We start from the raw sequence: 15474 nt of genomic DNA on the forward strand, positions 1-15474 counted from the left end.
TGTGATGTGATCTCATTGAGGCATTTGAAATCTGAAAGGGTAGATGTTGGGAGGATGATTTCCCTGTCTCGAGTGTCTACAACTAAGGGTCACAACCTCAGGACAAGGTGTCAACCATTTTGGACTAAGATGAGGAGAAATCTCCTGACTCAAAGCATTGTGAGTATCTGGAACAATTGACCACAGAGCTCGGTTGTTGAATATGCTCAAGACAGATTTTTGAAACCTGAGGGAATCAACGGGCATGGGGATAGGTGGGAAAGTGGAGTTGCAATAGAAGATCAACCAAGATCTTATTGGATGGCAGGGCAGGCTCAAGTACTGAATGGTTTACTCCAACATTTGCTCCTTAAGTTCTTGCAAACAAAAGTCATGGGGGGAGAATATGGACATCATTGCATCCTTTGTTTTGGGTGAAAAATAATTTTGTGGCACAGTAGCATTGCCACTGGACAAGTAATCCAGGAGAAGTCTCTGGGGACCCAGGTTCGAATCCCACCATGGTTAATGGTGAAATATGAATTCAATAAAAATCTGGAATTAAAAGTCTAATGATGACCACAAAACCATTGTCAATTGTCATAAAAACCCATCTGATTTAGAATTTACCATTTGGCCCATTGAGTCCACACCGGAAAGGCCAACCCACCTAAGCCACACCTCCATCATATCCCCAAACCCAGTAACCCCACTTAACCTTTTTGAACACATGGGCAATTTAGTATGGCCAATCCACCTAACCTGCCCATCTTTGGACTGTGGGAGGAAACCGGAGCTCCCGGAGGAAACCCACGCAGACACTGGGAAGATGTGCAGACTCCGCACAGACAGTGACCCAAGCCGGGAATTGACCCTGGGACCCCGGAGCTGTGAAGCCATAGTGCCAACCACAATGATACCCACTAATGTCCTTTACGGAAGGAAATCTGCCTCTATGTCTCTCTAGATCCACAGCAATGTGGTTGACACTTAATCAACTCCGGGATGGCCAATAAATGCTGGCCCAGCCGGCAACGCCCACATTCCATGAACGAATGAAAGAAAACACTTGGGTCATAATCTCCCTGTGTAGCCTCTCGCAGAAGTTTCCTGCTACAGTCACTTCTGAGAAATACTAACATTAAAATATTCAAAAATTGTTCCCTCAGATCCAGCATCAGTCTTCGGTAAATTTCAAATACCAGTTTACAGTCCTCAAAGTTTTTTTGATTAAATTAACTTTATAAGTAGTAAAATAATTATCCTGTGTAAAGAAGAGCACTTAACCATGATCATTTGTAGCTGACTACTTTTACTTCTGGTTCTGCAATACCTTCATATTGAGTTCCCAAATTCAATTCATTAATTGTATCAGTGTTTTTCCAAGTGTTAGGAGTGTATTAGCATCTGTTAAATACTTATAACATCATCAGTGTGTTCTCTTTGATACTAAATCATTGCTTTATTGTAGATGGAGTTTAACTGGAAGTGCTGCTCTCTATTCCGACCATGTGAAATCTCACCCAGATTATTTTAGATGTCCTTCAAGACTAACAAATTTTCATGTTCAATATCAAATTTATATATAAACACAAATACACAACTCATTAATCTTGGAGGATAGCAGAAACAGACATAAAGGGCGCGATTTATCAGAAATGAAACAGTCTCGTGTCGAACGTGTTGAGTCGGGTGTTTCCCAGCGCTGGCAGTGTCAAGAATGATCCCGTTGTTGAACGATCTCTGCGTCATTCCTTCCCTCGGTGAGGAATGTCCTGCTGAGGCCGCACTTAGTCCTCTTTCCTGCACTAAGGAGCTCCACTCGCAAGTGCAGGAAGAGATCGGGGAAACACCCCACCACGGTGAACGGACCACCCCCCCATGCCCCAGCGCACCAATAAAGGGATCATCGAACTCCCCGCACCCCTCACAAGGGAACGCCAATCTAGCACCTTGGCAGTGCCCCAGCCGGCCTGGCAGTGCCACCTGGGAGCCCTGGAACTGCCAGGGTGGCATCTGGGCAGCACTGCCAGGGTGCCTGTTTGACATGCCACAGTGAGTGCCTGGATTCTACCCTGCCCCGAGCCCAATCACCCAGGGTCCCTGATTGCTTGGGAGACCCTCCAAGTGTCAGTACACCTGGTCCACGTTTGTGCAAACCAGTGCTAAATGACACCTGTTTGGGGTCTCCGAGACAAGGCCGTTAGGTCCTGATCACTGGGCAGATTCGGCATAGACATATTCAAGTGAGGCTAACTGCTCACTTGAATATGCAAATGTAGATCCCGGCCTCAATGGATGGGATCCAGATCGCAATGCCTTGTGAGATCTCGTTAGATCTCGCGAGATGTGATGAGGCTGGTAAATCTCGCAAGATTTACTGACCTCGCTGCGTCCCAAGTCGGGCAAGGTGAGGCCGATAGATCGTGCCCAAAAAGGTTACTTGCACATTTTTAGCGGTTTAGCACAGTGGGCTAAACAGCTGGCTTGTAATGTAGAACAAGGCAGCAGTGCGGGTTCAATTCCCGTACCGGCCTCCCCGAACAGGTGCCGGAATGTGGCGACTAGGGGCTTTTCACAGTAACTTCATTGAAGCCTACTTGCGACAATAAGTGATTATTATTATTTTTTAAATATAAATTTACAGTACCCAATTCATTTTTTCCAATTAAGGGGCAATTTTAGCGTGGCCAATCCACCTAGCCTGCACATCTTTTGGGTTGTGGGGGCGAAACCCACGCAAACACGGGGAGAATGTGCAAACTCCACATGGACAGTGAACCAGAGCTGGAATCGATCCTGGGACATCGGTGCCGTGCGGCTGCAGGGCTACCCCACTGCGCAACCGTGCTGCCCATTATTATTATTAAATGAAATGACCTTCACTTGGTATCAATTAGTCATATTTCCTTTCCTTTTTCAGCAAAAGAGAACAGGGCTTCACATCTCTCTGACTGGCACTTGGAAGATAGTCCATCTATGATCAAGGAGAGGAAATGTGGCATGCATGGGCGAGATTCTCCGCCCCCCCCCCCCCCCGGCCGGATCGGAGAATTGCCGGGGGTTGGCGTGCCCCCCCCCCCCCGCGATTCTCCGGCCCGGATGGACTGAAGTCCCGCTGCTAAAATGTCTGTCCCGCCGGCGTACATTAAACCACCTACCTTACCGGCGGGACAAGGTGGCGAGGGCGGGCTCCGGGGTCCTGGGGGGGCGCGGGGCGATCTGGCCCCGGGGGCTGCCCCCACGGTGGCCTGGCCCGCGATCGGGGCCAACGATCCGTGGGCGGGCCTGTGCCGTGGGGGCACTCTTTTCCTTCCGCCTTTGCCATGGTCTCCACCATGGCGGAGGCAGAAGAGACTCCCTCCACTGCGCATGCGTGGGAATGCCGTCAGCGGCCGCTAACGCTCCCGCGCATGCGCCGCCCGGAGATGTCATTTCCGCGCCAGCTGGCGGGGCACCATAGGCCTTTTCCGCCAGCTGGCGGGGCGGAAATTCGTCCGGTGCGGGCCTAACCCCTTAAGGTTGGGGCTCGGCCCCCCAAGACGCGGAGCATTGCACACCTTTGGGGCGGGTGCGATGCCCGACTGATTTGCGCCGTTTTGGGCACCAGTCGGCGGACATCGCGCCGATACCGGAGAATTTCGCCCGGTCTTTGAATTTACAGTCACATCCACAGCCTAACACATTGTAATAACTAAATTGGATAAGCCTTGAAAATGGCGGTGGGGCTCATGGTATACAGTTAACGCCTGTCCCTTCATTGCAATGCAGGCTGCGCTCAAAATTTGAACTGCCTGCATTTTTGAGAGATCGCTGCATACAAACATGCTGTTCATTGGCTACAACGTCAGCAGGTGGCTAGAAATTGCAAGTGGCTAACATTACTTAAAGGCAGCCTGTAACTCTGGAATAGGAGGTACATTGTGGCTGCAAGAAGTGGTACTAGTCCGTGATGAGTGCATCTTTGAGGAATGTCTGAATATGTGAGAGGCGTGCTCCAAGGTGTCTGGTAATGCACTATGATCTTGGTGCAGGACATGGAGAAAAGGAGAGACATGGGGCTGAATTTTCTTGCCCCCCTCCCAACTCCCCTAAGGTGAGAATAGAGCCAAGATTCCCCAAAAATATCAGTACCAATTTAAAATTGGCTCTGGCAATAATCCTCAGGGCAGGTGAGGGTGAGATGAATCCTGCTCTCCTCCCCATTGAGACCAATTAAACTTGTTAAAAAGTTTGTTAAGAATTTATTGAAGGAGGAGAGAAATATTTAAAGGAGCATGAAGGTATCAGAAAACTTGAGGAAGTAGCAAGCAATATGGATCTTTGAGGAAGTATCAAACAACATGCATAAAGGGGAACCTCTGGATGTGGTGCACTTAGATTTCCAGAAGGCATTTGACAAGGTGCCACATTAAAGGTTACATCACAAAATAAGAGCACTGGGTGTAGGAGTTAATATATTATTTGCTAACAGGAGACAGAGTGGGCCCAAATGGGTTATTTTAAGGTTGGTAAGATGTCACGAGTGGAGTGCCAAATAGATCAGTGCTGGGGCCTCAACTATTTACAATCTATATTAATGTCTTGGATGATGGGACCAAATGTATGGTAGCTAAATTTGCTGCTAACACAATGCTAGGTAGGAAAGTAAGCTATCAAGATGACACAAGAAGTCTGCAAAGGGGATAGATAGGTAACTTCAGTGGGCAAAAAATAGACAGATGATGTATAATATGAGAAAATGTGTACTAGTCCACTTCGGCAGGAATATAGAAAAGCAGCATATTATTTAAATAGGGAGTGATTGCAGAACCCGGTGGTGTAGAGCCAAAGTCCTGGCAAGTGAATCACAAAAGTTAGTAAGCATGTACAGCAAGCAATTGGGAAGGCAAATAGAATTTGAAAATAATTGCAAGAGGAATGGAATATAAAAGCAGGGATAATTTGCGACAGTTGTATAAAGTATTGGTGAGGCCATACCTAGAGTACTGTGTACAGTCTTGGTCTCCTTATTCAAGAAAGGACATAACACTGTGTTAGAAGCAGTTTGGACGAGGTTCAACTTAACTGATTCCTGAGATGGGGGAATTATCTTATGAGGACAGGTTTGTCATGTGAGAGTACCTTTAAGAAATGGGTGCTTATAAATGGGTGTGTATATAAATATCTATGGTAAGAGTACCTTTAAGAAATGAGTGTTTACTACTGCAGTGATGTCAGAGAGTGGGTGGCGCTGGGCTGTCTGTCAGATTTTTACTTTTGCTTTAGGCTGTTTGCTGTAGGGTGTGGTTTAGTTTTGTTTTCAGTGTTGGAGCTGAAGCCAGACAGAGCAGGTGCACTGTTGATCTCTCTGCCATGAAAAGACTATCTCTTGATCATTTGGTGAATTCAGAATTTTATAAACGTTCTCAGTAGTGAATGTAAACCTAATGTGCTTCTGGTAAAAGGTATTTTAAGGATGTTAAAAGGGAAGTTATTAAGGATTACTTAGTGTTGTATTCTTTGGGGGTTGTATTTGAATTAATGGTTGCTAAGATGTTCACTGTATGTTTTAGAAAGGTTAACTTGAGTTCATAGAATAAACATTGCTTTGCTTCAAAAAATACTTTTCCATTTCTGCTGTACCACACCAGTAGAGTGGGCCGTGTGCTTCCTATACCACAATCTATTAAAAGTTGTGGATCAGGTGAACTCCATGATACACTTTGGGGTTCTCTAAACCCTGACCCATAACAAATTGGGGGCTTGTCCGGGATAAAAGTCTATCTATTGGATTGGCTTAGTGAACTTAAAAGACAGTGAGAGGTGAGCATATTGTGGTTGCTTTTCAGGTGTGGTATTTCAGTGTAAGTAGGGAGTGTGTTGTGGACAATGGCTCTTTCAGCGGCTCAGACGTTTTTGGGGGTGGAGACAGTCACACACAGTACCTTACGGACAGAGACGAAAAGCAGTTTGTTAGATTTGTCAAAAACATTGCAGTTAACATTACCTGACAAAATGTGAAAAGATGAGGTAATTATGGCGGTGGCTAAGCATTTAAAGTTGCCTGAGATATAGTCTGACTCATTAGAAATGACAAAGATCCAGTTGCAGATTAATCAACTTGAACATGAAAAAGAATTAAAGCAGCTTGAATATGCAATGAGAGAAAGGGAGATACAGATCACGGAAAAAGAAAAGGAGAGAGAAGAAACAAAGAAAGAAAGAGATAAGAAAAGGAAAGAGATAGAGAGGAAAGGGAAAAAGAGAGAGAGTTTGAACTTCAGAAAATGGCTACGAAACATAACAGGTCAGTTAAAATTGGCAGACATAAAGGCAAACGTACAGCTGGAGGATAGTGATGAGGATAGTGAGAAAGAGCTCCATAGTCAAAGGCTTGGTGGGGATCTATTTAAATATGTCCAAGCATTACCAAGATTTGATGAGAAGGAGGCGGAAGCCTTTTTCATTTCATTTGAGAAGGTAGCTAAACAAATGAAATGGCCACAGGACATGTGGGTATTACTGATTCAAACAAAGCTGGTAGGCAGGGCTAGCGAAGTGTTTACACCACTACCGGAGGAGGTATCTGGAACGTATGAGGAGGTGAGAAAATCCATCTCAGGCGCATATGAACTAGTGCCTGAAGCCTACAGACAAAAGTTTAGCAATTTAAGGAAAGAATTTGGTCAAACATACATGGAGTTTGAAAGGCTCAAACAGAGTAATTTTGATAGGTGGATAAGGGCTTTGAAAATAGACCAAACGTATGAAGCTGTCAGAGACATTATGCTTTTGGAGGAGTTTAAAAATTCAATTCCTGATGTAGTGGGAACTCATGTGGAAGAGCAGAGGGTTAAAACTGCAATATTAGCAGCATAAATGGCAGATGATTATGAATTAGTTCATAACTCAAAGCTTGGTTTCCGACATCAGTTTCAGTCTGTGAGGGATAGAAACTGGGGACATGAGAAATACTCAAGTGGTAAAGGCAAAGGTGATCTGATGGGAGATAATAAGGAGAGTGTACCTCAGATTAAAAAAGAAATCCAGGAGTGTGGAAAAGAAATAAAGTTTCAAATGTTTTCACTGTAATAAACTAGGCCATGTAAAGTCACAGTGTTGGTGGTTGAAGAAAAGCACTGGGAAGGCTGGTGTGGTAAAACCAGATAAGACAGTGGGGTTTGTGAAAGTGGTAAAGGAAAGCCCAAATGAAGCGAAGGAGGTGCAAACGATTGCACAGCCTGATCAAGAGGTGATTGATAAGAAGGTGCCAGATCCCTTTAAAGAATTTACTTGTGTGGGTAAAGTTTACTCATGTGTATCAGGAGGAGCAGGTAAAGAAGTCACAATTTTAAGAGATACGGGAGCTAGTCAATCTTTAATGGCAAGAGATGAGGAGTTATATAGTTTGGGAAGAATGTGGCCAGAAAAGGTGGTACTATGTGGAATTCAAGGTGAGAGGAGTAGTGTTCCATTATATAACGTAAGGTTGGAAAGTCCAGTGAAGAGTGCTGAAGTGGTAGTAGGAGAAATAGAGAAACTATCTTGTCCAGGAATACAGTTTATCTTGGGTAATGATATAGCTGGATCACAGGTGGGAATGATGCCTACTATGGTTGATAAGCCAGTGGAGAATCAGACAACTGAAGTGTTGAAGGACGAATATCCTGGGATTTTTCCAGATTGTGTAGTAACAAGGTCGCAAAGTCACAGGTTAAGACGAGAGGAGAAATCAAAGAGTGAAGTTGAAGTGCAATTATCAGAAAGGATTTTTGATCAGATGGTTGAAAAAGAACAAGAACAGGTGGAGGATGAGGCGGATAATTTTAGTTCAGGAAAATTGGCGGAGTTACAACAGAAAGATATAGAAATAAAACGGATGTATCAGAAAGCATATACGGAAGAGGAATCTGAGTGTATACCAGAGTGTTATTACCGTGAAAGTAATGTTTTGATGAGAAAATGGAGACCTTTACATATGCAGGCGGATGAAAAGTGGGCAGAAGTTCATCAAGTAGTATTGCCGGTAGGGTATAGAAAGGAGGTGTAGCGAGTTGCCATGAGGTACCAGTGGGAGGTCATTTGGGAATAAGGAAAACTCAAGCTAAAATCCAAAAACATTTTTATTGGCCTGGACTACATAAAGATGTAGTTAAATTTTGTCAATCATGTCACACATGTCAAGTGATAGGGAAACCTCAGGCAGCGATAAAACCAGTGCCCTTAATACCCATTCCAGCATTTGAGGAACCTTTTACACGGGTCCTAATTGATTGCGTAGGACTGCTTCCTAAAATGAAAAGTGGGAATCAATATCTTTTGATGATAATGGATGTGTCTACTAGGTTTCCAGAGGCCATTCCAGTACATAATATTACAGCTAAAAAGATTGTGGAGGAGTTACTTAAATTCTTTACTAGATATGGACTACCCACAGAAATACAATCGGATCAAGGATCACATTTTACCTCCAGGTTATTCAAAGAAGTTATGGATAGCTTAGGAATAAAACAATTTATATAAATTGCGTACCATCCAGAATCGCAGGGAGCGTTGAAAGGTGGCATCACACATTAAAGACAATGTTGAGGGCTTATTGTCAATATTATCCAGAGGATTGGGGTAAAGGAATTCCATTCGTACTGTTTGCAATTAGGGATGCACCTAATGAGTCAACCAAATTTAGTCCTTTTGAACTAATTTTTGGTCATGAGGTAAGAGGACCACTTAAATTGATTAAGGAAAAATTGGTGAGTGAGAAATTAGAACTTACATTAGGGAACGATTAAATAGTGCAGGTGAATTGGCTAGACAACATTTGAAAGTTGTACAAAATGTGATGAAACGGGTAGCGGACAAGAAATCCAAAGTTTGTAGTTTTGCCAGTGGAGATAAAGTTTTAGTATTGTTGCCAGTGGTAGGTGAGCCTTTAAAAGTAAGGTTTTGTGGACCTTATCAGATTGAAAGGAAATTAAGTGAGATGAATTATGTGGTAAAAACGCCAGACAGAAGGAAGACTCACCGAGTATGTCATGTGAATATGCTTAAAAGGTACTTTGAAAGGGAAGGAGAGAAAAAGGAGGAGGTTTTAATGATTCTAACTCAAAGTGACAAACCAAATCCAGATGACTGTGAATTTGACATACCTCAAATTAAATTGGAAAATGAGGATGTTCTTAAAAATTGGGATAAATTGTTAAGTTACCTTCCAGAGGAAAAACAAACTGACCTGAAAGAGCTATTGATATCACATGGGCATATTTGTGGAGATAAATTGGGAAGTACTAAAATGGCTATACATTGGGAAATGCTGTTCCAATCAAACAACATTCATACAGACTTAACCCTTTAAAATTGGCACAGGTTAACAAAGAGATTGAGAGTATGCTTAAAAATGGCATAATTGAAGTGGGTTGCAGCCAATGGAGCTCACCCATAGTGACGGTACCAAAACCAGACGGTACACAACGGTTGTGTGTGGACTATAGAAAGGTTAATGCAGTTACAAGAAAGGACTCTTATCCTATCCCACGTTTGGAGGATTGCATTGAGAAAGTGGGACAATCAGCTTTTATTTCCAAACTGGATTTACTTAAAGGTTACTGGCAGGTCTCCTTTATCCGAAAGGGCGAAGGAGATTTCAGTTTTTGTGACTCCTGATGGTATATATCAATTCAAAGTTATGCCATTTGGCATGAAAAACGCCCCAGCCACATTTCAACGGTTAACTAACAAAGGTGTTTTAGGATTACCCAATTGTGCGGTATACATTGACGATCTGGTAATTTTCCTCCTGACATGGACAGAACATTTAAAATATCTGATGGAGTTATTCAATTGACTTCAGGAGGCGGTTTTGGTGATAAACCTAGCCAAAAGTGAATTTGGAAAAGCCCAAGTCACTTTCCTTGGCCATACAATCCGACAGAGTCGAATGGTCACACGGGATGTGAAACCAACAGTTATTGAGGAGTTTCCGATACCCTCAAGACGAAGGGAAATAATGTGATTTCTTGGCATGAGTGGATTTGATCGAACATTTGTATGAACATTTTGTAGCATGATTGCTCCAACTGATGGACTTGCTGAAGACACGTCAAAAATTTCAGTGGACAGCGGACTTTCGACAGGCATTTGACTGCCTGAAAGCTGTGATAACCAATGCTTCTGTGTTGGAGAATTACAAGAGACTCTGTGATCAGATTGAACTAAAGTATCTGACTTTAAAGAGAAATTCCGAGGAGTAGAGAAATGGATGGATCATGCAGAGACCTTCTTGTTCAAAGAGACTGTTAATCGAGATGGATTTCAGTTGGAGGAAGACGAACGGAACAAAAATGGACTATATTATTATACCTGTTTGCGTGTGTTGTTTTTTGAAACGAAAATGTATATTTACTGTGTGCATTTTTTGAAGGATAGTGAAAAGGCTGAAAAATTAAACCATCTTGAAGTTGATGGGTTTTTTTTGGGGGGGGAGGTGTCATGTGAGAGTACCTTTAAGAAATAGGTGTTTATAAATGGGTGTGTATATAAATATCAATGGTGAGAGTACCTTTAAGAAATGAGTGTTTACTACTGCAGTGATGTCAGAGAGTGGGTGGAGCTGGGCTGTCTGTCAGCTTTTTACTTTCATTTTAGGCTGTTTGCTGCAGGGTGTGTTTTAGTTTCGTTTTAAGTGTTGGAGCTGAAGCCAGACCGAACAGTTGCACTGTTGATCTCTCTGCCATGAAAAGACTATCTCTTGATCATTTGGTGAATTCAGAATTATAAATGAAACAGTAGTGAATGTAAACCTAATGCGCTTCTGGTAAAAGGTGTTTTAAGTCTTATGGATGTTAAATGGGAAGTTATTAAGGAATACTTAGTGTTGTATTCTTTGAGGGTTGTATTTGAATTAATGGTTGCTAAGATGTTCACTGTATGTTTTAAAAAGTTTAACTTGAGTTCATAGAATAAACATTGTTTTGCTTTAAAAAATACTTTTCCATTTCTGCTGTACCACACCTGTAGAGTAGGCCGTGTGCTCCCCATACCACAATCTATTAAAAGTTGTGGGTCAGGTGAACTCCATGATACACTTTGGGGTTCTCTAAACCCTGGCCCATAACAGGTTGGACATGTAGAGCCTGCCACCATTGGAGTTGAGAAGAATAAAAGGTGATCTTATTGAAATATGCGGGGACTTGACAGGGTGAATGCTGAGAGGATGGCTCCCCTAGTGGGAGAGATTAGAACTAGGGGACACAGTTAAAAAAATAAGGGACCTCCCATTTAAGATGGAGATGAGGAGAATTTTTTCTCGCAGAGGGTCAGGAGTCTTTGAAACTCTTCCGCAGAGAGCAATGGAGGCAGGCCCACAGCTTAATTCTAAGAGTTAGATAGTCGTTATTGGGCGTCGCTGTCTGGGCCAGCATTTGTTGCCAATCCCTAATTGCCCTTGAACTGAGTGGCTTGCTAGGCCATTTCAGAGGAGGGCAGTTAAGAGTCACCCACATTGCTGTCGGCCTAGAGTCACATGTTAGGCCAGACCGGGTAAGGACAGCAGATTTCCTTCCCTGAAGGGCATTAGTGAACCAGATGAGTTTTTACGACAATAGTTATGGGCCAGGGTTTAGAGAATCCCAAAGTGTATCATGGAGTTCACCTGACCCACAACGTTTAATAGATTGTGGTCTGGGGAGCACACGGCTCACTCTACAGGTATGGTATAGCAGAAAATGGACCAGTGTTTTTTTAAAAACAAAACAATGTTTATTCTATGAACTCAAGTTAACCTTTCTAAAACAAACAGTGAACATCTCAGCAACCAGGAAATCAAATACACCCCCCAAAGAATACAACACTAAGTAACCTGTATGCTGTTCTTTTAACATCCAAAAGGCTTAACAAACCTCCAAACAGGAGCACATCAGGGTTTACATTCAAGACTGAAAACATTTATACTTCTTCTGAATTCACCAAATGATCCATAGATAGTTTTTGGATGGCAGAGATCAACAGCAGTGCAGCTCACTTTTAACTTCAGATTCAGCTCACTGAAAAACACAGACACACCCAAGCTCTTTCTCAAACTGAAACTAAAAAGCAGAAGTGGAGCTCAGCTCCACCCACACTCTGACATCACTCCAGTAACATGAGCAGCTCCATTTCTTAAAGGTACATTTCTTAAACACTCATTTCTTAAAGGGTTCTCTTGCATGACACAATGGACAATGGTTTCATGGTCAAAATTATACTTTTAATTCCAGATTTTTTTATTGAATTCAAGTTTCACCGTCTGCCATGGTGGGATTTGAACCCAGATCCCCAGAACATTACCCTAGGACTCTGGATTACTAGTCTAGCGACAATACCACTATGCCACTGCCTCCCCACATTCTCGACTGATAAGGGAGTCAAAGGGTATAGAAGTTAGGAAGGAAAGCGGAGTTGAGGCCATAATCAGATCAGCTATGATCTTAGTAAATCGCAGAGCAGGCTCGAGGGGCCAGTGGTCTACTCGTGTTCCTGATTTGGATGCTCATTTTATGTATGTATGTAAACTGTCAGTTTCTAAACAGCTGAGGGGAAATTGGTACACCGTCACCAGTTAAACCTTCCCCAGAGCACCACCCAATAGAGAATCAGTGGGACAAAAGAGCACTGGGCATTTTGTAAGAGGTTACCTTTGGCACTACACTAACCGCTGGGAGAGTGAACACAGCATTCAGGCAGGTTGCACCCTAGCATCATCAGAGCAGAGGAGCAGGGACAAAGTGGACAATTGGGTGGTCACCTGCAGCGAAGGAAGACTCCTGTTGGTGGTGCAGCCATTATTTTGTCCCAATTTTGTGTTGGGGGTGGGGTGGGGGGTGGTCAGATTATGGGCCTGATGGTGATGAGTGGTAACATTGTCCCCAGAAAGGGCAGAAGGCAGAATCTTGGGAACCAGGAGATCAAGGGAAGAGAAAGAAGGGCCAAAAAGGAAACAAAGGCCAAACCCTCAACGTAGGATCAACTGCTGAATACAGAGCTATCTGGAGATGACTAAGATGCATTGCCACAGGAGACTGTGACTCTCAGCCAGCTGTTTACACACATCTGTGCCCTTATTATTGAAAACCTTGCACCTCACAGCATGGGTCCTAGGCCTTGTTAAAGGCGGTAAAACTCTCTGTGGCCTTGAAATTCTTTGCTCCATGATCCTTCCAAGCTCACAGGCCTTATTGGCACCCCAACAACAGATGCACACCACTACATCTTGGACATAACTTTAAGCCTCTTTGCCATAACTGGATAGGGTATTCATTTGATGACAGACATGCCTTGCCGGGTCAGAGCGCATCAGGCTTTACCTCCATTGTTGCAACCCCCAGGTGAAGGACATCATCCCTGTGGCTGTCATGACACCCAGTGACCTGTCCTCCCGCGACATCCTACTGGTCAGTGACCACTAAAGTTGTCTCCATGTGCGTGCTTACTTTCCTGGCAACTGCCAAGAGCCCTTCATCCTTCTACAGTCCGGGCTGCCTCAGTTATTCACTCCAACCCACAAAGTGCATGGCTGGATCTAAGGGAGTAAGAGAAATCCCTTGAAGAGCTGGATACTGGCACGTCTATGGGAATGAGATATAGAGGATCAGAGGCGATACAACCATTGTCACTTGCTTAGCAGAACAACCACTGAGAAGGCCTCTGAAAATGGGATTCTGGTGTCTGATGCCCTCCATATCCTTTGGCAAGTGATTGGTCTTTTGCCTCTGCGTCAAAAATTTAACACAACCTCATAGAATTTAGAGTGCAGAAGGAGGCCATTCAGCCCATCGAGTCTGCACCAACTCTTGGAAAGAGCACCCTACCCAAGGTCAACACGTCCACCCTATCCCCATAACCCAGTAACCCCACCCAACACGAAGGGCAATTTTGGACACTAAGGGCAATTTATCATGGCCAATCCACCTAACCTGCACATCTTTGGACTGTGGGAGGAAACCGGAGCACCCGGAGGAAGCCCACGCACACACTGGGAGGATGTGCAGACTCCGCACAGTTAGTGACCCAAGCCGGAATCGAACCTGGGACCCTGGAGCTGTGAAGCAATTGTGCTATCCACAATGCTACCGTGCTGTATCCATTTGTGGGAAGGAGAGCCTCCAGGCATATGCTTAGGAGGTAGAGGAATGAAGTATCAGTGGAGCTCAATGGCAGGACTGGAGTTCCAAGAATATGGATGACGTGAAAGACTAATTTTACCAATCTGACAAGAATGGATCTCCAGGTGAGTGATTCCAATCTTCAAGTACCACAAACTACCAATTACTTCCACCACTAGCCTCATCCATTGCTTAACTCACTTCACCTACCTCCCAACAATCTCTATCAATCTGTACTCCATTCTTCACTTCATATGCTTTACCTCACCCTTAAAGACTTTGCCCAATGGAAAGCCTTGCACCAACAATATGCAGTTCACATATGTAGGCAGCTTTTCACCGATGGCAGCTACAAACAATGCTGTCCCTTCCTTACTTTGTGGCTGTAGGAGTTAGCAGATTTCAGTCACAACCTCTTTTGTGACGTGAAGATATCAGGTGCAATGGTCCTCATTGAAGTCCAGGTAGGAGAATCTTTCACTAAAGATCCATAGAGATATTAGCCTCCTGCTGAGTGACCTTGGCTAGAATTCTCCAGTTGTTGGGATTCACTTTTCCCGCCGGCAGCGCATCCAACGTGTTTCCCGGCGGGGTAGGGTGGTTCCAATGGGAAAACCCATTGACAAGTGGCAGGAAGATAGAATCCTGTCACCAGCAAATGGGGCGCTGCTGAGAAACATGCGGCTGGGGAACCGGAGAATCCAACTCCTTGTCTCCTCTCCTTTACCTCCCTCTTCCAGCAGTGTGCCCTGTTCTGTGTCACTTCTCTTTATTTCCCAGTCAAGTTCCGATTCTCAGAGGAAGGCCTACTAGGCCATTCAAGTCTAGAAGCAACCTCTCTCTTAGCACAGATTTGAAATGATCAAAAAAGTGCTTCAAGACCAGCCAGACCACCCCATGAAGAGTATTAAAACTTTAGACAAGTACAGGAAAGTTTCAAACGCTCATACAATTACACCAGCAGTTGAAAGAAACAATCCAGCAACAAAAGCTGCAAGTTGCTCATGGTTCAGGGGCACCAACGTGGCGTGGTGTTTAGCACGGCTGCCTCACGGTGCCGAGAACCCGGGTTCGATCCCGGCCTGGGTCACTGACCGCGTGGAGTTTGCACATTACCTCCCTGTGTCTGCATGGGTCTCACCCCCACAATCCAAAATGACATGCAGGATAGGTGGATTGGCCATGCTGTATAATAATAATAATAACCTTTTGTTGTCACAAGTATGAAGTTACTAGTCGCCACATTCCGGCACCTGTTCGGGTAAGCTGGTATGGGAATTGAACCCGCGCTGCTGGCCTTGTTTTGCATCACAAACCAGCTGTCTAGCCCACTGAGCTAAACCAGTCCTATTAACACTGTAATGAAGTTACTGGGAAA

Source organism: Scyliorhinus torazame, chromosome 2 (genome assembly GCF_047496885.1).
Source record: "Scyliorhinus torazame isolate Kashiwa2021f chromosome 2, sScyTor2.1, whole genome shotgun sequence".
Classification (NCBI taxonomy): Eukaryota; Metazoa; Chordata; class Chondrichthyes; order Carcharhiniformes; family Scyliorhinidae; genus Scyliorhinus; species Scyliorhinus torazame.